This window comes from Panulirus ornatus, chromosome 15 (assembly GCF_036320965.1).
Source record: "Panulirus ornatus isolate Po-2019 chromosome 15, ASM3632096v1, whole genome shotgun sequence".
Taxonomy (NCBI): domain Eukaryota; kingdom Metazoa; phylum Arthropoda; class Malacostraca; order Decapoda; family Palinuridae; genus Panulirus; species Panulirus ornatus.
The window spans coordinates 6,287,543-6,308,783 of record NC_092238.1 but is presented as its reverse complement, the minus strand read 5'-3'; positions in this window follow the sequence as shown (position 1 = coordinate 6,308,783).

Genomic DNA, 21,241 nt, shown 5'->3' with positions numbered 1-21,241 from the left:
ATTTCCCAGTCATGTTGATAAGGGGAGTTGGGGGTCGGAGATATATCAAAGGGGATACAGTCGGGGAGACGTGCATACATGAAAGAGAGACAGAAACACACACACACACACACACACACACACACACACACACACACACACACACACACACACACACACACACATATATACCTGTTCATATGTTCACACGATGGTAGAGAATGTTCAAGAGATGGGGGGACCCCAGCGAGTGTAGAACTCTCTCTCCCCCCGTGCAGTACAAATAGGGAAATATAATTACACATAAGCTGTGTGTGAAAGGGATTTAGAGAAGTCGCCATTATACCAACCTATGTGGCCAAAGAGGATTAAAAGGGAAACAAAGTGTCTACTGGCAAATATTAGGACACCATTTATGTATATGGATAAAGGTAGTGGTGCAAATATTAGAGCACCATTTACGTATGTAAATGAGAGAAATGGTGCAAATATTAGAGCATTTATGTGTGTGAATATGGAAATGATGCATTAGAACACCATTTATATATATATATATATATATATATATATATATATATATATATATATATATATATATATATATATATATATATATATATATATATATATGAATAAGGGAAACAATATATACATCAGAGAATCTTTATATGGACAAAGGAAATGGTGGAAATATTAGGATATCATTTATGTATATGGATAGAGAAAATGAACATCAAATTATTCACACCAAATACTGGACCAGAACGAAAAATAAGCATCCCTGAAATGTGACCCCAACACCTAGAGAATGATGATAGAAGACAAGATATAGAAGGCCAAGTGGAAAGCGAGAAAGATAGCACCAGAGTTAAGAGATATGAGTTAATGTGAGAGATAAGGGGGCCATAAATTTGCCCATCCTGGAAGAAAGGAGAGAAAAGGGGATACCTTCATCAAAAATTTTTTTTGTACACCATCCCAGTGGTGTCGACAGTTTAAGAGTCCTCTGTTGAGAGTCCTTGAAATGACGCGGGGTCAAGACGACACAAGAACTAGTCTCATGTTGAGGACAACAACGATGAAATATGACGAGGATGCGTGGGAGAAATTGGTACGTGAGACGAGATGTGATCGGTCACGTCAAAGAAAAAGTGTGAAAATAGGTGAAAAAAAGAGACCTTGATGTTGGATGTGGCGAAGGTCGTAGTTATATATGATGCATCGGAGAGAGAGAGAGAGAGAGAGAGAGAGAGAGAGAGAGAGAGAGAGAGAGAGAGAGAGAGAGAGAGAGAGAGAGAGAGAGAGCTGCGTACACTACATAGAGTTACATATGTCTCTCTCTCTCTCTCTCTCTCTCTCTCTCTCTCTCTCTCTCTCTCTCTCTCTCTCTCTCTCTCTCTCTCTCTCAAGGGAGCGGCGAAAGATTTATCCCAGGGCAATGTACTGTGTTGCTCAGGGTTCAAGACAAAAGCCAGATGTGCCGTGGGGCGCAGAATTCGGTACCCTTTTAGAGAGTTCACGTTAAAGAGGGGAAATCGTGGAGGTGGGGGAGAACCTGAAACTGTTTCGAATTAGAGAAAAAGATTTGTAGTGATCACAAAACCCGTAAGAGTAACTAGCCAACGAAAGAGATTTAAAAAGAGTGTCTTTTTTTCATTTTTGGAATCTTTACCCTTCAACAACTCTATTGGGTAAGACTATTGGGTAAGAAGTCGATGCACATTACGTATATACGTGCTTGTATATAGTGAGGCATGACGTAGGGTTAGGTAGACACACATACCACATAGACCACACAGACCCCCAAAGGTCCAAATGAGAGAGGGTGTGGGGGTGGGTCTGGCCTTAACACCGCTGAAAAAAGAAAACAAGATACAGTCCCCTTTAAAACCAGCGGAAAAAAAAATGAGAAAAGAATAGCAGGGGAATGGTTATGTAACGTAACTTACGTTCCTTTTCGCTGCAGTGATAACCTGCAGTAAATTTGGGAGTCTGCTCCCATTAAGAATGCTGGCCAAGATTCCATTATTTTCCCCAGATAATCCTGTAGTCTGTTTCCCCCCCTCACGCAGACCCGCTATCCACAGAGGGGCTTTGTGTAATGAATGTTATTGACACAAATGCCCTTCGGTGCATCTGGGTGCCAGGAGGAACATAGTTAAGATATGATCAACGTTTTGTATTTTATGGTCATCCTTTTTACAGTGAGTTACTTGAATGGCTGAAGATCTGATATAATGTGATCATACAAAGGGGTGACAGACTGGTCAGTCAAGGTGAGGCATTGGTCAGTTTTAATCTTAAGAGGCAAGTGTTATGGTGCCTTCGGAGGTGCAAGAGATCCTTTGTGTTATTCGTGTGGTGTCAGTCGTAATGTGATCATACAAAGGGGTGACAGACTGGTCAGTCAAGGTGAGGCATTGGTCAGTATGAATCTTAAGAGGTAGGTGTTATCTCATGGTGCCCTTGGAGGTGCAAGAGATCCTATGTGTTATTCTTATGGTGTCAGTCGTAGCGTTATCACTGAGAGATAGATAAACAATATCATTTGCTACGAATGTTCGTAATGTCTCCCAGCAACTCCCCTTGGTTGATGTCTTGACGTCATTCATAAGTCTCTAGAACGATGTTTATAGTCCATATCTGATGTCTCCAACGTCTCTGGGTTCTGTGTGATGCTCTCATGGCATCGCCACAAAGCATTTTCGCTCGTCGTTCCCAAGTGTCTCGGTCTTCCTGTGTCACCCATGAAGTCCTTCGCCATGACCTTCCAAGCTTCCATGACCTCTAGGTATAACCCATGTGTGACTTTTAAGATCCACCAGAATCGTCCCGTGACGCATCCCGTGATCGAGAGGTCATTCACGACCCAATATTCCCCGAGATTATTTTGTTATAGGGACGATATCCTCAGTAAAAGTCTCTTTTTCATTCGAACACGATTCTACCGGATCCAACCCCGATGTGAGGTTGCGACTCTTCATGGCTCTGTATAGATCCCTCAGGGTCCCTTTGGCCATGAGTGCAAATCCTATTTAAGATCAATCTCGATGCCGTTTCCCTCCCTCCCTCCCTCCATCCCTCAACCCCCCGTTGATCTACAAATCCCTCCCATCGCCTCGTAATCCTGGAGATTACATCCCATGACCCGATATGTCCCTTACAACTCCCACACCCGTAAATCATACAGGCAGTCGCCCTCTCCCCCGTTCATTCTGGGAGTCCGTCCTCCCCCACATGGTATTATTCCTGGCGCCACACACGTCCCTTTGGCCTCCGACTCTTCCGCAGAAACTTCGACGCGCTGGGAAATTGACCTTTTGATATTCATGACCAATCGACCTCGCCCGCTCGATACTCCACCTACCCCCCCAAACCTCCGTCAAGGTAGGGTCAGGAATTGGGGACAATAGTGGTGGTGGTGGGGAAGGCAGTGAGGGAATGTAGCCCTTACTGGCTAGACTCCATTGCTCTGATATTGTCTTAGGATGTCTTTTTTTCTGTTCGCCGAAGCCTCGCTTGTTTCCCGGTGAAATATATTCATGTATCCTCTACTGAAAATATAGTTCTAAGTGCTTATAAGAAAGCTTCTTAATTAAGAGATTTTCTAAGAATTGATCCTTATATATATATATATATATATATATATATATATATATATATATATATATATATATATATATATATATATATATATATATATTCTGTCACTCTTGCTAGTACACATTGTATGTGAATCATTGAATAAACCTGTTTCTTTCCTTTTCTCGCTTTTGTGAAAAAACTGCATTGCTATTCCTTCATCAAATAACTAATATTTCTGTTATGTATGTCATATATGTATATCTGTATTCAGACGGTGAATCAGACTTATGTGGGTCAAGTTTGCCCCTTGCTTCTTCACATGACGCAAGAGTTACGCAATCGTGCCATACGTAATCGTGTAGATAATGATCCTCTTTATGTAATCCTGTTTTCTTTTGATTCCCTGCCGATTGATGCGATCCCCCCTCCTCGTATATGACGGGTCCACCTTAGTCGGCAGGCGTGTCTTACGTCACCTCAGAGAGCGGAGGAGGTAATGTTTTTCAGTGGATAGAAGTTGATGGGTGCGTTAGGACACGGGGGTTGGGTGATGTGGGTGGAGGGTGAGGGTGGTGTGAATTACGTGATTGGCCCTACCAGTGGTGCTTCATACCGAAGGGGTAATTGAGCTCTACGAATGAATGGACGTAGAGTGTAGAAGCATCCTTGAGTACCCTATCTGGCCTGAGTGAAAGAAGAGAACTTGGAAAGAGTTTTCTACTTCAATGCCAGCAGATTCCACGTCGCATCTGTGGACTTGGGGTAATAAAACGCGTGTGATAAGGACATCAGAACCCTCCTGGGGATAGATTTAGATTCCATTTTGGTTTCCGTAGTAGACCACTGTATTTCGTACCCGTAAACTTGAGCTCCTGAATGGAGGCGCTTGCGTCGGCTTGCAACGCGAGTGGGAAGTCTCCTTCGTCGATGCCGAGGAGAAAGAGCACAATGATGTTGAGGGACTTCACAACTGCAGAGCAGTCCAGTCATTCCCCTGCTGATGATTGTAGCGCATCCTTGAAGTTGCAGGAGTCCTATAAGACAGGATCCAGGGGTTGCTTGATCAAAGGTATATATATATATATATATATATATATATATATATATATATATATATATATATATATATATATATATATATATAATTACCCTCTTCTACAACTTTTTCTCCACCTTGCCCCCTTTTCTTTCGTTTTCTACAACAATATCCACCTCCTCCCTCCTCCCTCCTCCCTCCTCATCCTTCACCCTATACAACTCACTCGCCTCTTAAACATCAACATAAACAAGGCTTATGTAACCCTGCCGTCAGTCCTAAACACACTCAGACAGGAACACCCGGGGAAACTTTGCGAGTTAACGAGTCGCTATGGTGGGTCATCATCCCTCTTTTGGCCCTCAAACTTCGAAAGATTTGAAAGAGAAATTATCCCGGAAGAAGAGGGAAAAAAAAGGGGCCAGTTTGGTAGCCATTTAACCCTAGTGTTTCCACGGTGATGGGGTAGTCAGGGATTTAATAACGAGGGTCTGATACATGTTATTTTTTTACTCTTAGTATTTTACATATGTATATCCAAGAGCATCTTTCATAAAGCGTTTTACGTTTGGGTTTGGGTTTGATGAGGTTGTGAGGTTAGGTTAGGTTTTTTTTTTATATTAGGTTTTGTTTTGGTTAGGTTATGCTCGGTTCTGGTAGCTTAGGTTAGGATCTGTTTTGTTAGGTTAAGTTTTCTTTGATTAGGTTAAGTTGCTAGGTTAGGTTAGGCTCTGTTGGGTTATGTAAGGCTCTGTTGAATTAGAGTAAGTTCTCTCTGATTAGGTTAAGGTACTAGGTTATGTTAGGTCCTGTTAGATTAGGTAAAGTTCTGCTAGGTTTGGTGAGGTTCTGTTAGAAAAAGTTCTGTTTTGTAAGATTAGGTTAGGTAAAGTGAGGTTCTTTTATTAGGTTGAGTAAGGTTAGATTAAGAAATGGATCTATTTCTTATGAAAACTGATGTGATCTATTCGTTAACGATGCAAAAACTCAATCATTCCCCTTAAAGACAACAAAAGTAATGTCTCATTCCAAGAGATATAATTGTAATTAGAGCCATAACCTACATATCGACCTCATAGATTCGTATGATTCAAAAATCAGATTTTTTTTTCCTCTTTGGGGTTCAAAATTCAGAGTTTACCTACACGTTCGGTGTATCCTCATCCATTATCTCTCATCATTAGAGGTGATCAGGAGGATCGATGACCTCGTCCTATTTTATTTCTTATACAACACCTCATTATGGTCGAACGACATCGTATAGTGAGGTGAAGATAAGAATATTGCATGGGAAAGCCAGATTTCAGAAGACCCTGGTAGACTTTCTCATACGAGGTTATCTGCTTGAGAGCGAGAGCACTAAAAGGAATTTCTAATCTTAATCGATTAGCGAGGTTAGATAGAAAATACTATATAGATTAGTGAGGTTAGACAGCTTGTATGTGCGTGAGAGAACACGTATCAGTGATTAGTAAAATGGTCGGTTGACTGATTCGAGTCAAGTGAGTCTGAGAGAGAGCTTGAAGACATCTGAAGTCCCTCTCAACACGCGTTTTGTTGGTTTGGATCCTCCTCGTAGCTCCTTCCTTGTTTCCTTCCGTTAGAGAATAAGCATAAAGGCATAAAAGCCCGGGAGGGTCAGAGGGGCGCATCCATGCCCCTTTGTTCCAGATGTTATATTGTGTTAAGTGTGGGGGGGAGGGGAGGGGAGGGAAAGGACGGAGGTATGTATGATGCTCATGTATATGTATCAGTATATGTGTGTGTGTGTGTGTGTGTGTGTGTGTGTGTGTGTGTGTGTGTGTGTGCGGAAAGAGTACATATTTTTTGTGTACGAGTGTATTACGTAGGTGTGTATGTGTGTGTGTGTGTGTGTGTGTGTGTGTGTGTGTGTGTGTGTGTGTGTGTGCGTATGTATATTCTACAAAAGTTGTTTTGTGGTAACGCTCTCTCTTTGTATGTCTTTATACGCTTTTATGACTTAAGCCGTGATGGTAGGTAAAGACTCGCGTAACACACAGCAACATCTTACGATGTCCAGGGAAAGAAATGGCGAAGGGTATGGGTAGATGAAGGATTACGACTGACATATGTGACAAGTAGGGTGTGTAGCGCTCCCGTGCGGGAACACCTACGGAGGAAGAAAGTACTCGAACTACAACTGCTCAGCGGGAGACCGACGGTCGAGGATGATGAGCCGGTGGAGTCTTCCCGGGAGCGAGAGCACAGTGGAGATGTGGCTCCCTCGAATTTCATATTCCGTCGATAGGATGAAGTTAGTCCTGAATATGACTGGAATACTAAACACGCGCACACACACACACTTGAGTTCCCTATTCTGTGACTCTCCAACCTCCAGAGACCCCATAGGACCAATGATAATAAGACCATTTTCTTTTTTTCAGTTTTCTTTTGGTCTCGTAAGAAGAAGGAAAAAAACAAAGTGTCTTTGAAGAAGTCGACCTTTGGTCCGGGAATTCGGTCCTGGCATTGGCAATTGACAGGGAGCATGAGGGAACTTGAAACCCAGCTATTCGAAGGCTTTTACGGGCGTGGGGTCCTAGACGAACACAGAGGCGCGGTATATTTCTGCTGAGTGACGAGAGGATTTCTGAGCATTGGTGCGGGTGTGTGTGACATTCTCAGACGAAGGATTAAGGGTTTGAAGAAAACAAAGAGAAAATGCTTGACTATAAGCCGCTGGTACACGATTATTAGGCACAAAGTTTAAGTGAAGGAGGTTTAGAAGGTCTGTAATGTGTGCATGTACGAAATGATAGAGGAAGAGAGGTTGAAGATCCCTTCTGGAGGGAATTCTAAAGCCAAGATTCAGCGAGGATGAGAGAAACCATGTTCGATGTGTGACCCGACTGGGATGTGTGAGGGGGACGGGAATGGAGGAGGGAGCGATCGGCGGGTGTGGGATCCCTGGGCGCATTACACATCCAGAAGGAACTGCCTGAAGTCTCGAAGCCTCTTCCTTTAGCTCACTTTTTTTTTTAGAGAGGAGAGAGAGAGAGAGAGAGAGAGAGAGAGAGAGAGAGAGAGAGAGAGAGAGAGAGGTCACCAAGTCACAGCCTTTACGCCTATGTCGACCTGGTAGACGCAGAGCAGAACCAGTTAGACCTGGTAGATGCAGAGCAGGACCAAGTAGACCTGGTAGACTCAATGATTTTTAATCATGTAAAGTAGCTAGCTAACTACACAGCCAGTAATTTTAGCGCAGTTAACTGATGATAAGAGAGTTTAAGTGATCTTTCTCTTGCAAATGAGGCAATAGAGACTCTGCTCATTTTGCTAATAATGGTCACCAGGGTATTACGAGTGTGCAAAGTGTGTGTGGGAATTTTTTACCGAAACGTAGAACCAGGTAAGAAAAGTAATGATAACGCCTTTGAATACGTTACGGTGGAGTGATGAAAAGACTTACACGCGATTAACTTTTCTGTGTCCTCATTGTATCTAGCATGTCATTTTCGTCTGTTTTCTCTCTCTCTCTCTCTCTCTCTCTCTCTCTCTCTCTCTCTCTCTCTCTCTCTCTCTCTCTCTCTCTCTCTCTCTCTCTTCATAATCTATATCTCTATTTCCGTAAGTCTCCTTCGTCCATCACCCATCCCACCCCTTTCGTCTACTCTCTTCCCCATCACCCTCTGCGCCCATACCCCGTCTACTTCCCTCCCACCCGCGTCCTGGAGCATCTGACAAGAGCCAATCTGCCCGATGACCCAGCGGGAGCCGTGGAAACTCATGATTGTAATACGAGAGACCTTCTTTATGACGCCCAGCCACAATACTGAATTGGATTGCTCCTAGGGATGCCCTAACCCTCCACACCACCCCACGTCCTCCCACTCTTAACCTCAGCTGCGTCTGGCCGTGAGGAGGAGGAGGAGGAGGAGGAGGAGGAGGAGGAAGAGCAGGAAGAGGAGGAGGAGGAGGAGGAGGAGGAAGGGCAGGAAGAGGAGGAGGAGGAGGAGGAGGAGGAAGGGCAGGAAGAGGAGGAGGAGGAAGAAGATTAGGAGCGAGACTCCTACAATGTTTCCCGTTTCCCTTGACGCTTCTTAAGCAAAAGTCTTCTTTTACATAAAATCTCATCACTCACTGAAACTATGACTATAATTCTGAAGGTGAATATCGATAATGAACATTTCTAAAAGCCTTCAAACCCTCGTGCTTTTAGAATCATAGAGGACACAGGATTTCCTGACTCGAGGCGTTATCGCTCCGTGTTCAGTGCATCCCAGACGCATGGAATGTCTAAGATCGATGTTTCGTACGATGGATGAAAGGCCTGTGGGAGACTGAGATATGCAGACCTGAAGAGCAATGTTAGTGCCGTAGACAGATACTATATATACATGGAAGAAATGGAGGTAGGATGAGTCTGGTGGGCCTATTTTAAGAGAGGGTAAGGACCTACCCTTTCCAGGGATAAAGTCGTAACATAAACAGAGAGGTATAATGGCGAGGACGAACATAAAGTTCTTCAGGGAGACTTCCAGTCTCCCTGAACTTATAATGTTTCTTGCGAACTTCTGTTGCAAGGGTGAGACAACGGTTGGGAGCAAGATTGCCCGGAAGACGTAATGGTTAAGAGAGACAGGACTAAAGGACGTGGAGACTGACGGGTTCTCACAAAAGGGTCGGAGAGACGTGGGTGAGAAGTATTTCACATGAACAGCAGAAGAGCTAATGAGCGTGACTGATTGGGAGGAATAAATGAGAATACTATTTCGCTAGAATTAAGTAGGAAAGGAGTTAATAACACACACACACACACACACACACACACACACACACACACACACACACACACACACACACCTTTCATTACGGTTAGATCTAGATAACATATTAATTAGACAGAGGCATTTTCTCCAAGGTCAATGAAATGAAGTGGCACCTGTGGGAAACCAAAAAATATATATATAGAGTGGAACTAATGTGAAGGCTTGAGGGCTGCTTGCAGGGGACTCCGTGAGAGAAGGTGGTAAGAAGGTTACAAATACGCAGAATATGGTAATGGGCGTGAGTTGGCTGAGACGTAGCGAGCTGAGACGTAGTGAGCAATGAGGTCTTGCGCTGCCCTGAGAGGTGATACCGATGCGTGTGAATGCCTCGAGCGAAGGTGGTGCAGTGAAGGGCCGCATTTCACAGTGACTTGTGTGTGTATTGAGGGGAAAGGTGAGTGACGGTGATGATGAACCTGAGCAGCCATCTGGAGTATTGGCTTACGGGATTAGGCTTGTGGGAGCGTCTGTTGAGGGAACAGGAAACATTACACTTGACAAATTGAAGTGTTGGACACGTTTGGTCTCTGGAAAGCCACAGTTATGCAGATTAGGTATCTACAACGAGACAGATGGCTGGGAAAATATCAGAAAAAAAAAAAGCAAGGGGATGTCAGTACAGGAAATTGTACTTATGGTTTAAGAGTGTACGATCGAGTTTAAAGTAAACGACTGTGAGGTGGTGTATCAAGGGTACGTGGAGTGACCGTAGCAAGTCATTTGGAATTGTAATACGCCTGAGAGAGAGAGAGAGAGAGAGAGAGAGAGAGAGAGAGAGAGAGAGAGAGAGAGAGAGAGAGAGAGAGAGAGAGAGAGAGAGAGAGCAAAGTGTTACATGGAGACGAAAACGGGACTGAATGACGTGTGCGTGGCTGAGGTTGTTGAGGGGGGGGGGGAACTTTGAATTGCCTCCACCTGTGTGTATACTCATTCCACGAAGCTACGGGGACGGTCTTAGCACACGATTCATGGAAGTCATCTCATGACGGTCTTTCGTTCATTGTCCTTTTCTTTACTCACTGCATAACTCAGATATAGTGTTCACTCCTCTTCTTGAATGTTCATTACACTTTCCTATACTTACTGCATTTGTCAGATATAGTGTTCACTCCTCTTCTTGAACTACAGATCTGGGGAATGGAGTGTAGGAGTGTTACGTGCCCCCTCACCTCCTTGGCACACCCCATTGATGGAAATGAGGTGTTGGTCATCCCTCACACATACCCACGCTGTTAGCAGACTTATTGAGGCAGTTGTGCCGGAAAGACAGGGTGTGTGAAAGGGCCCTTGATTAGTGCCACTAGGTCCCCTTGGCTCCTCTTATGTTGGGGGGTTATACTGAAAAAAAAAAAGAACCGTCTTGCGTATTACCCTCACGTTCTCAAACTTGTCCTTTGAGATAATGGGGCAGAATGGCATGATGTTGGGTCGTGGTGACACAGAAGGACGGACGAGAGACGTTAGACATAGGGTGCAAGGAAATTAGGTGAATAGATAGGACAGGCAGACACACACACACACACAGAGGCAGAGAGATAGAAAGACGGAGACTAACAGAGACAGACGCAGCCATCCAGACAAAAACGAATCATTGTTAAAAAACAGATATCAAAAATCCACACCAAGATAGATAGATACCCTCAAGTGAGAAAAGCTATTGTCTTTGAGGACGACTTAGGAAACAGAAACTATGTTTAAAGCTCAGTACAACTGGGCTATGATGATATTGAGTTAAAATCTACCTGTTGAATATTTCTGTAAGTGCGTAGATCCGTCCTAATGTGTGTTAGCCGTAGGACGACGGACCACAGTGGGAGGGTCATTATGTTGTTTTTGTGCGTCGGCTGCACCGTCTCGTGTCTGGACAGAATGAGGTTTGAAACCCTCCTGGCGGTGGCCTTTTTAGTGGGGCGATTTTTTTTCTCTCTCTCACTCACAGCCCTCTTACCCCCCTCCTTCCAGCTGTATTTTTTTTTTTACTCCTCTCCTTTAGAGGAATATTGCCTTCCTCTCTCTCTCTCTCTCTCTCTCTCTCTCTCTCTCTCTCTCTCTCTCTCTCTCTCTCTCTCTCTCTCTCTCTCTCTCTCTCTCTAATTGCTTCCTAAAGGACTTTGGCGCTTCCAAGTTAGAGAGTTGATCATCTTTGTGGAACTCTAAATTAGTCGACAAATGCATTGTTATGTGCATCTGATGCCAAGTGGAGGGATTCATTTGCGAGCGATAATCTTACTTTTGTTGATATGTTAGGACTATGTATACCTGGAAACAGTAGACATTCTACTATATATATGTATGTGTATATATGATGTGATTATTACACGAAAGTGCACTTGGGAACTTATCGTGTTTCATTTCTCCGTGGACTCATAGGAATTTATATATATATATATATATATATATATATATATATATATATATATATATATATATATATATATATATATATATATATATATATTCCAGATGATGAATGGGGGTTTAGGATGTGAGCCATGGGTTACGGTATATACCATATTTTTCGTTATTATCTTTCCCTAGTTTCCAGACTCTGCTCAGTTTGAATGAGGGTGATGCCACTGTGGTATTGTGGGGCAAAATATTTTGTATGAGTGGGAACATAACTCCTCCACAGTGCCGCCAAAGTGGTGCTGCCATATGGATGTATCAGGCCTTTGGCAACGGTGACAGCATTTTGTATGGATGAAATACTTTTTTTTTTTTGAGTCCCCGATACGTACAATTTATGCAGTAGTCATTAAACTTTTTTGTGTGGGTTTAGGACACACACACACACACACACACACACACACACACACACACACACACACACACACACACACACACACGACAGGGAGATAGCGCCCCGTGTATGTAAACTTACCTCCCCTACAGTACAAATAGGTGCTTACACACACACACACACACACACACACACACACACACACACACACACACACACACACACACACACACACAGCTGATATTGTTTGAAGTGTGAAGAAAGAACTTATAAGATATATATGATTTCTCTTGTTCTGTCTAGTGGGATGCCAGATGAAATATGCAGGAATATACATACCATAAAGATTGGTAAGGAATTGGAAGAGGCAGGTGATGCACATTGTGTAGATGACCCTGACGCCCAAATCGTTGGAGAACTTTTGTGTCATATTTCATAGTCATTGGGCAAAATCTACTAGTTTCTTTAAACTGTTACGAACGCTGAGGATATGATGAGGTAAAGAATGTGTTTATCAGTTCTCAATAAAAGTGTGATTAGGTATTACAACATTCTGTCAATACCTGGGGGGAGAAAAAAGCTTAAAAAAAAGCGTCAGAAATCCATAGCTTTGAAAATAAAGCTTTGAGCATTTCGGCAGCCGTGTTCATTTTAATGACAAATGAAATATTCGGATTTTTAGAGCCGGTACATCATTTTCAGGCTAAAGAGAACGCGTACGAATCGGGAATAGCAATCTGACACGTTCCAGTAATTTGAAACTCATGAAGAGAGGTCATGGCAGCCAGTTTGGACTCTGGATTTCCCTGAATTAGAAATGACTCAAATTTGCCAAAGTGCTGAAATTACCAGAAACTGATATATATATATATATATATATATATATATATATATATATATATATATATATATATATATATATATATATATATATATATATACCTCACTATATGGTCAGGCTTCGTATCCTGTGGGGTTATAGATGTTTTAGGGTTCTAGCTGCTGTAACTGGCCTAGACTTTCACAGGACAAGCTCATGGCGCTGTAACCGACTCGGTACGGTGGGGGCACCGTAATGGGATTTCTCCCCTGTTTATCCCGTTCAGGGTTTCTTCAGCGAGCCTTCAGGAAGCCTCCAGTAAGGTTCTGGACTCTGGAAGTTCGAGTAACCAGATCCATACGGAAGGAAGATCTGATTATCTCTTACCTTCGGGGCTGGATCTTCCAGACACCACCTCCAAAAATGATAGTTTTCTCCTGCTCCCTCGACGGCATACCAGATCATTCGGATTTTCCAGGGAGGAGCTCTTCTTTAATGACCTCCTCGCGCTGGGGGTTTCCATAGTCTGGATTCCACGCCAGAAGATACGAATTCTCAGTACTCAACTCTCTCTCTCTCTCTCCGTCTTCTGTCTTTCCAAAGGACGAGTCAACCCTTCTAAGAGGTTTACTCAAATCAATTTTTTTTTCTTTTTTTTTTTGTCCCCGTCTGGTTGACTTCCTCGCGGTCGAGACACTATTGAATTTCTCTTTCGAGAGAGGACGCCCCAGGTATCAAACTCAAGCCTCGTTCCAGGTGCCTTCGAAGCGTAATGGAACCTCCTTCTTCCACCGTTTTTAGTCTCGCCACCTTTGCTTGTTATCGGGAGGATGTTCGTTCACTCTCTCTCTCTCTCTCTCTCTCTCTCTCTCTCTCTCTCTCTCTCTCTCTCTCTCTCTCTCTCTCTCATTCATTAACACGACGTGGGCCCTGGGAACGGCAGCGGAGAGAGAGGAAAATATATATAAAGCGACGACCTCCTCCTCCTCCTCCTCCCAAGCAGCTTAAGCGTCAAGGAGACCTTGCTACCCTGACGAGCGGGGTGTCTGAGGATGCGTCAGTTGCCGGGGGAAGGGAAAAAAAAAGATGGAGGTCTTACAAGAAGGGGGCACCGGCGAGACGAGGACATTGCAGGCTCCCCCACCCGTCCAGAAACACCCTTCATCAACACCCTGTCAACAATGGCCGTCACAAGCCCCTGTCACAAGCTGCTGTCAGGGGACGTATATCAGCGAGGAGGACCTTGCGAGGATGAAGTGTCGCTTGTAACTAGGAGAGGAAGCGAGCTTTAATATAGTCCTTTTAAGGGTACGGAGTGGTTTTAAGCCAGACATCTTCGATGGTTTACTCTTATTTTTCGTTCTCTTTCCATTCTGTTTTCTCTTTCTAACAAGCGTTGAGAGAAATGAAGGATAAACGAGGAAATTGGAGCAACGCTTGTAGATATACATGTGGCAGGTATAAAAGAAGGTGTAAAGTTTAAACAGTATTAGTGAAACGCGGGTTCATACGTCCGTAGGCTTTTTAGTCGTGGTGTTTGTAAAATGCGGTTTGTGTTGTCCGTAGAGTTAATGTGAAACGTGTCTGATTGTGAGTCGACAGATGTTAAACAAGTTCTTGAATCATAAGGTTCTGAGCTCCTCTTGCATAAATGGTTATCAGTTATCATTTCCCTCATGTGTGTTCTCTTTATAGTATATATTCTTCTTCCCTTTGTCGAGAAATGCTGAACTTAACGTGCGAAAGTTAAGCCAACCGTACGCCAAACCACAAACTGGTTGTAAGACCCTAAATATTTGGCAAACATATATATCTTTCAGTAGACAGCGTCCAGTAACACAACATAGTTTCTACTCCGCACTTCAGCAACTGAACGGATATATTCGTCCTACCCTGAAGTATAGCGTCGAACATAACATCTTGTTGACACAAAGACGTAGCGTATGTCAGTTCGTATGTACATGTATTTTTTTTTTTCGTATTTAGGGACAGCACGTGTAGCGGTATTCATTGGTCATTCTGTTTTCGATATGCTGACTTTGTCTGTACGAGTATGAGTACGAGAGACAAGAACTAATATGATTATGTCTTACAAAAACCACTGATGTATGAAGTCTAATAGTCTTTAGATAGGTTTTAGAAGCGAAAGTCTGAAATATCAAATTTTGATATGGGTTCACGCCCATACGTGTATTAACCATTCAACATTTAAGTTGTGTGGAGCTTAAAGGTTGAGTCTAGGCAAAAATATGTCTTACTTGCAGCCTCAGAAGGAACTAAAGTTTGCGAGTCGTAAAATCATTTTCGATTGAACGAGAAGGAAAATACTACGCCATTCCATTCAGTCTTGACGCGACCACACGTCTGCACAGGTGCCAGTTTTCGATATGACTGCAGCGTGGACTTTGAGAACATCATAGGAACGCAGGCAAACATTGTTGCATGAGGGAGTACATCAAGCACTACGGGGCGAACCGCAAACCCGATGGCTTCTGTTTGTTGGTCCAGAACCAGAAGGGTTTCCTTGTTGTTCTTCGGGAGTCCTTCCTAAGGCTGGTAGTGTAAGGGTCCGGAAAGCATGGAAAGATGAGGAATGTGTAGAGTGTGGGAGAAAAAGAAGAAGTTCTTCGGGATATGTGCAGCGAGAGATGTAAAGAAAATGAGACGTAAGCTGATATAGATAGATAGATAGATAGAGAGAGAGAGAGAGAGAGAGAGAGAGAGAGAGAGAGAGAGAGAGAGAGACGAAGAGAAGGGAAAGATGAGAAGGCAAGACTTGGGAGAGGGAGGGAGAGACATGGAAAAGAGATAGGGGGGGAGGAAGAGACGTGTGGGAGAGGGAGGAAAAGAAACCCCGACATTAAGGCATGAGTCTGATGATCGACCATGAGTGATATGCTCCCTCGTAAGTGAGATTTTGTGTCTCCTCTTTGAGGCTCCCTGGCTTCACCCTACCATCATAACAGCTCCCTCGTTTTCTATTCTTTATATATACACTACGGTGGCTCTAACTGGCCATCAGCATAAAGTTCAGACGTCTAGTATACCAATGGTTTTGATGGGGAGATGACTTCGTTAAGCTGGAAGTCATTACGGATTTTAGAACAATTCGTTTGAGAAGGTTCAGACATTCTTGTTTTTGTGCATGGATGAGTTAAAACACATAGGAGAATAGGTATGGCATCCCCCTTTACCATCAATTTATATCATTTTTATTTTCATGCTGGGCCATTTTCTTTCGTAGCGACGTAGCGCCAGGAACAGCTTCTTTAACCATAGCCGCTAGTTAAGCAGACGTATTTACACACAGTTCAATGTTTCTCCGGAGATTTCAAGAGGATTCAGGACTTTTGGGAGTGTCCGTGAGATGCAAGGTCATTTCCGTGAATCATGTCATGTGAAGAGATCTGGATAGCGTTTGAAGTTTTCATTTTGAGACACGGGCCACAAAGTCGGACTGAGGACCGAGCATTACTAAGGCGTCACCCATACAAACTCTATAGAGATTATGGCGGTCTTTCACTTCAAAGAATTCCGAAAGTTCCTGCATCACGTTTTTCTCTCGAGGTTATAACAAAATTAGGAATTCTTCCTTGGAATCTCCACCGTAAACGTGTCTGTCGCACACCATCAGCTGAAGAGCAACACTGGATCTCATTCGTTCACTCTTTTTTTCTTTTGAGTTTCACTCAAGACCAGAATATTGAGAGTCTCGTCATGAAACGTAGCATTATTTTCTTCCTTCTCATCTCATATTAATGATATTTACGCTTACTCAGACAACCCAGTACGCATAGTCAGACACCCCAGTCTGAACCCGCGAGAAACGCTCCTCGCTTGGCTTCTCATCTGTTCCTTCTTTTGGAAAGCCACCCGGTGAGAGAAGCGTAAACATACAAAGGAAAATGAATGAATCAAGCGGTCATCTCTTTAGCGTAGAGCACTTATCCCTCGCGGTCTTCTCGGTGTTCCTCCAAATCTCTTCCAGAAAACAGAGATGAAACTTGGTCGATGGTTCTCTTTTATGAAACGCTATTCATGCTGGCAGAAGGTGCAGTGGTCGCTTTCTTAAGTTGCGTCCCTGGTGGGTATCCATGTTGGGTCTTAGTTGGCGGGTAAGCTCTTTGAAAAGATAAAAACAGTACTGGCATTGCTGAGCCAGAGTCGCTTGAGTACCTTCATCAGCGTTTGTGAACCGCTGGAACCACTCGCGCTCAAGTTATGCCACCTCATCTTCTGTTCAGCGTCGCCTCACTCCTCGTAAAACTTCCTCCCTCTTACGGTAAGAGGAGGTCTCCACCTCCCTCCTGGTTGCTTGAGGAAAGTCTCCAACAGATTATATAAAAGCAGTTTCTTCCGCTATCCAGCTGCCACGCTATGAGCCGTGAACTCATTGCTGGAAAGGTGGAGAAATTTGCACACACGCTGCGCCGTCAGCGATGACATTGTAGCGAGAACCAACAGTCAGTCCCCGCTACAAAGCGCAGCTAAATTTAGCGTCGTGTGTTATCATGTTTTAAGCTAACCTTCCTCCTTTCCCCTCATTGGAAATGATGAAAAGAATTAAAACACTTTGATTTTATCTTTATTGCCCGACTCAGATTAACGGATTGGATTCCCAATCTTTTTTTCCTAACTTTGATGTAGAAAAGGATTATTTTCCCCAGGTCGGTGGGATTTCTGTGCGTGAAAAATAGCTTAATAAGAGCCACGATCAAGATGAAGATAGAAAAAACAGGATTAACGCTAAACGTGAAGTGTAGAGTTGCCGTGGCTGTCAAGACCATCCATTTCCAGTCGTGATTTTTTCCTTACTTGTAGTGAAGGAAAATATATTCATATTTAAGAGGGGGAGAAAACTCTGGCAATTTTCGATGAATAGCTTAATGAATTGATAGATATTGGTGGTGTCCTTAGCATATTGCTCGAGCCTATATCGTCTTGCGTTCTCTTCGTGTAATTTTTTGGCTGTTCATCCTGTCAGCAATTCACTACAAGTACCATTCTCTCTCAGCGTCGTAGTGCGACCGAAAAAAAAGAAAGATATACACATTTCCTTAAACTTCTCATCAATCTATAGACATTATTGGGAACATCGAGATGTTGACACACACAGCAAGATCGCCTTGAGAACCTCCGATCTCCCTCGGCAGTTCTCCTGCAGGAGGGAGGGAATAAATCCTCCCACTGACGTGGGCTGGGTTGTGACCAGGGTCTAGTGGGTGAGAGAGAGAGAGAGAGAGAGAGAGAGAGAGAGAGAGAGAGAGAGAGAGAGAGAGAGAGAGAGAGAGAGAGAGAGAGAGAGAAGTCTTCAGGGCACTCCTCAATGGGCGAGGAGAGGTGAAATATGAACCCATAAATTCAAAAGGGTTTGCGATATACCGACAGAAGGGTTGTCTTATCGCCGTCGTGGGTGCAATAACCCGGGGCGCAGCAGAGCTGATGGACCCATCTCAGGGGCTTGAAGATGAGAGTAATAGACACGTTGTAGGATCTATTGAACATGAGTACTGGAGGTAGTTCGGTGAGAGAATGGCAATGGCTTCGATGATGATAATGATAATAATGATAATATTGATGATAATGATAGTAGTAGGATTATTATAATTATTATTATTAGTAGTAGTAGTAGTAGAAGTAATAGTAGTAGTAGTAGTAGTAGTAGTACTAGTAATGATAATGATAATAGTAATAATATTAATAATAATAATAATAATAATAATAATAATAATAATAATAATAATAATGATAATAATAATAGTAATGATGATAATGATGATGATAACAGTAATAATGATGATTATTGACAGAGTATGTATATGTCAGAAGTGGAAGGGCCCAAGAGAAGGGGGGGTGACCAAATTGGAGATGGAAGGATGGAGTGAAAAATATTTTGAAATCTCGGGGCCTGGACATGCAGGAGGGTGAAAGGCGTGCACGGGATAAAGTGAATTGGAACTATTTGGTATACATGGGGCGACATGCTGTCATAGAACTGAATCAAGGCATATGAAGCAGCCGGGGGAAACCGCGGAGAGGTCTGTGGGGCCTGGCAGTGGATAGGGAGCTGTGGTTTCTGTCCATTAGGCATGAGAATGGATATGAGCGAATGATACCTTTCTACGTCTGTTCCTGCGCTTCCCCGTTAACATGAGAAACGGCGAGCAAGGATGACAGAAAAAGAATGATAATATCATCTAGTGTTTCCCGTTCTAATGATACTTTTACTATTCCTTCTACATCCGTGTTCGTACAGACACTACCTATGCTACCAGTCTTGAAATATATACTTTTTTGTGTGTGTGTCCAATTTACTGATCTAAAAAACAACAGCAGATACGATCTCCAGCAGGTGTTCATTTTTATGATATTAAGACCTCAATTAGACAAGTGATATGTAAATGAAGTGTCTTGTCACTGTATAATCTACAAAAAAAGAATGTACAATCTTTCACGCAACAACGGAGCTGTTTTAAACTGCGTTCTACATTTATTTCTTTTTTCATTTTTTTTTGTGCTAAAGTTGAAATTACCTAATTGCTTGAAATTGAAGACTAGTCTCCACATCTTAGTTAGTATTTATCTACTTCCAATTATCCGTGTACTATTATCTAGAAAGGTGACTCATTCTAGATCCTCACTTTTAATGCAAATGAGTTTTGCCCACTTATCGCCGCGCCCTCCGACCCCTCACGTATAGGTCCTGAGCGGAATACACGCCGGTGTAAAGGTAGAAAGGCAATTTTTACCCCCATTCGTGGAGACATTTAGAGGGTAGCTTATCGAGAAAGATTTTCGCGCCGGTCTCCTCAGAAGATAGGTATGTCTGCTGTTCTCCTACACTTTGAGAATTCAAGTTAAACTTCATATATCTATCTATCTATCTATCTATCTATCTATCTATCTATCTATATAATTCTCGAGGTAAAACTGCGACTGAATGGTCATCTTTGACGACGAGGCTGTATTATTGACAGTACATTCTTGTCAGAGAAGGTCTCACTGCAAAGGAGTCTACATTCCCCTGCCACTGGACGTAGCGTAGCTTTGGGTTGCAGGAACCTGTAGAAAGGTATTACTATAGGACTGTTTCACAATAATTGGTCCTGGGATAATGATAAATACAAGGACATTATATATATATATATATATATATATATATATATATATATATATATATATATATATATATATATATATATATATTACCCTTTTGTCACGTTTTCTTTGAAAATTCGATTCGATAATCCTGGTTCTTAAACCATTAAAAATAAGGATACACTCTCCAATTTAGTCCTCTAAAAGATTGAGAAAGAATTTTCGCGCATGTGGAAACAGAATTACGCCAGTCTAACTTTCCAATACTCTTGCCAGCTGCACCTCAGGACTTGGCGAAGGGAGAGAGAGAGAGAGAGAGAGAGAGAGAGAGAGAGAGAGAGAGAGAGAGAGAGAGAGAGAATGCGGAATGGGAAAGGTATCGGTCTGTTGAAGGATTTTGGTCAGAGAGAGAGAGAGAGAGAGAGAGAGAGAGAGAGAGAGAGAGAGAGAGAGAGAGAGAGAGACCATCGATGGCTGCTGGTCCCTCCAAACTCTTGGCACCATCCGAGGGTCTTTCTTTAGTTCTCAACCCCTCTATCAATAATGAATCGGTTTAGATTCGATGTGATCTCGTAAAACCCACTTCTGGCGCGGACTTCTCCACACGGCATTTCTTATCCTCCCCTCCCCCCACACCACTTCTCATTTGCGCTCTCGTGCCACCGTCTAGAGAGACAGCGCTAGTTTGCATACTCTTATCGCTTTATCAGCGTGAGAAGCCTCCGCCCACCTTTTATCGGGGATCTCATACCGCGCACGCCACTGTTCATTTTACCCTTTTATCAAAAACAGATCCGTCACACTCCTCAGTACTCCGTCTTCTGTGTAATGATGCCATATATATTCGTTTTCAGTTCACCCTCCACCCACCCCTTCATTCTTCTTTGAATATCGTCATACGTTTCTTCCGCGTGTAGTAATGGCACGATACGAGTCGTTGGTCTTGCTGTTCCATCTTTGCCCTGGTCTCTTAGCTACCGAAGGCGGGTCTGTATAGCTGTACTGGCTATTTTTCGAAAGCGTATCGACCCCCATTCAAACCAAGAACTCTTTGAAGTCCCCCCCAAAAAAAGGCCTTAAGCTTCAAAAAGTGACAAATATTTGTGGAAAAATAATGGTTGTTTTGATACGTCATGTTTGGGTGTGGCTTGGAGGTAGTCGAGAGGTAGAACCGACAGAATTGAGAGACAGTG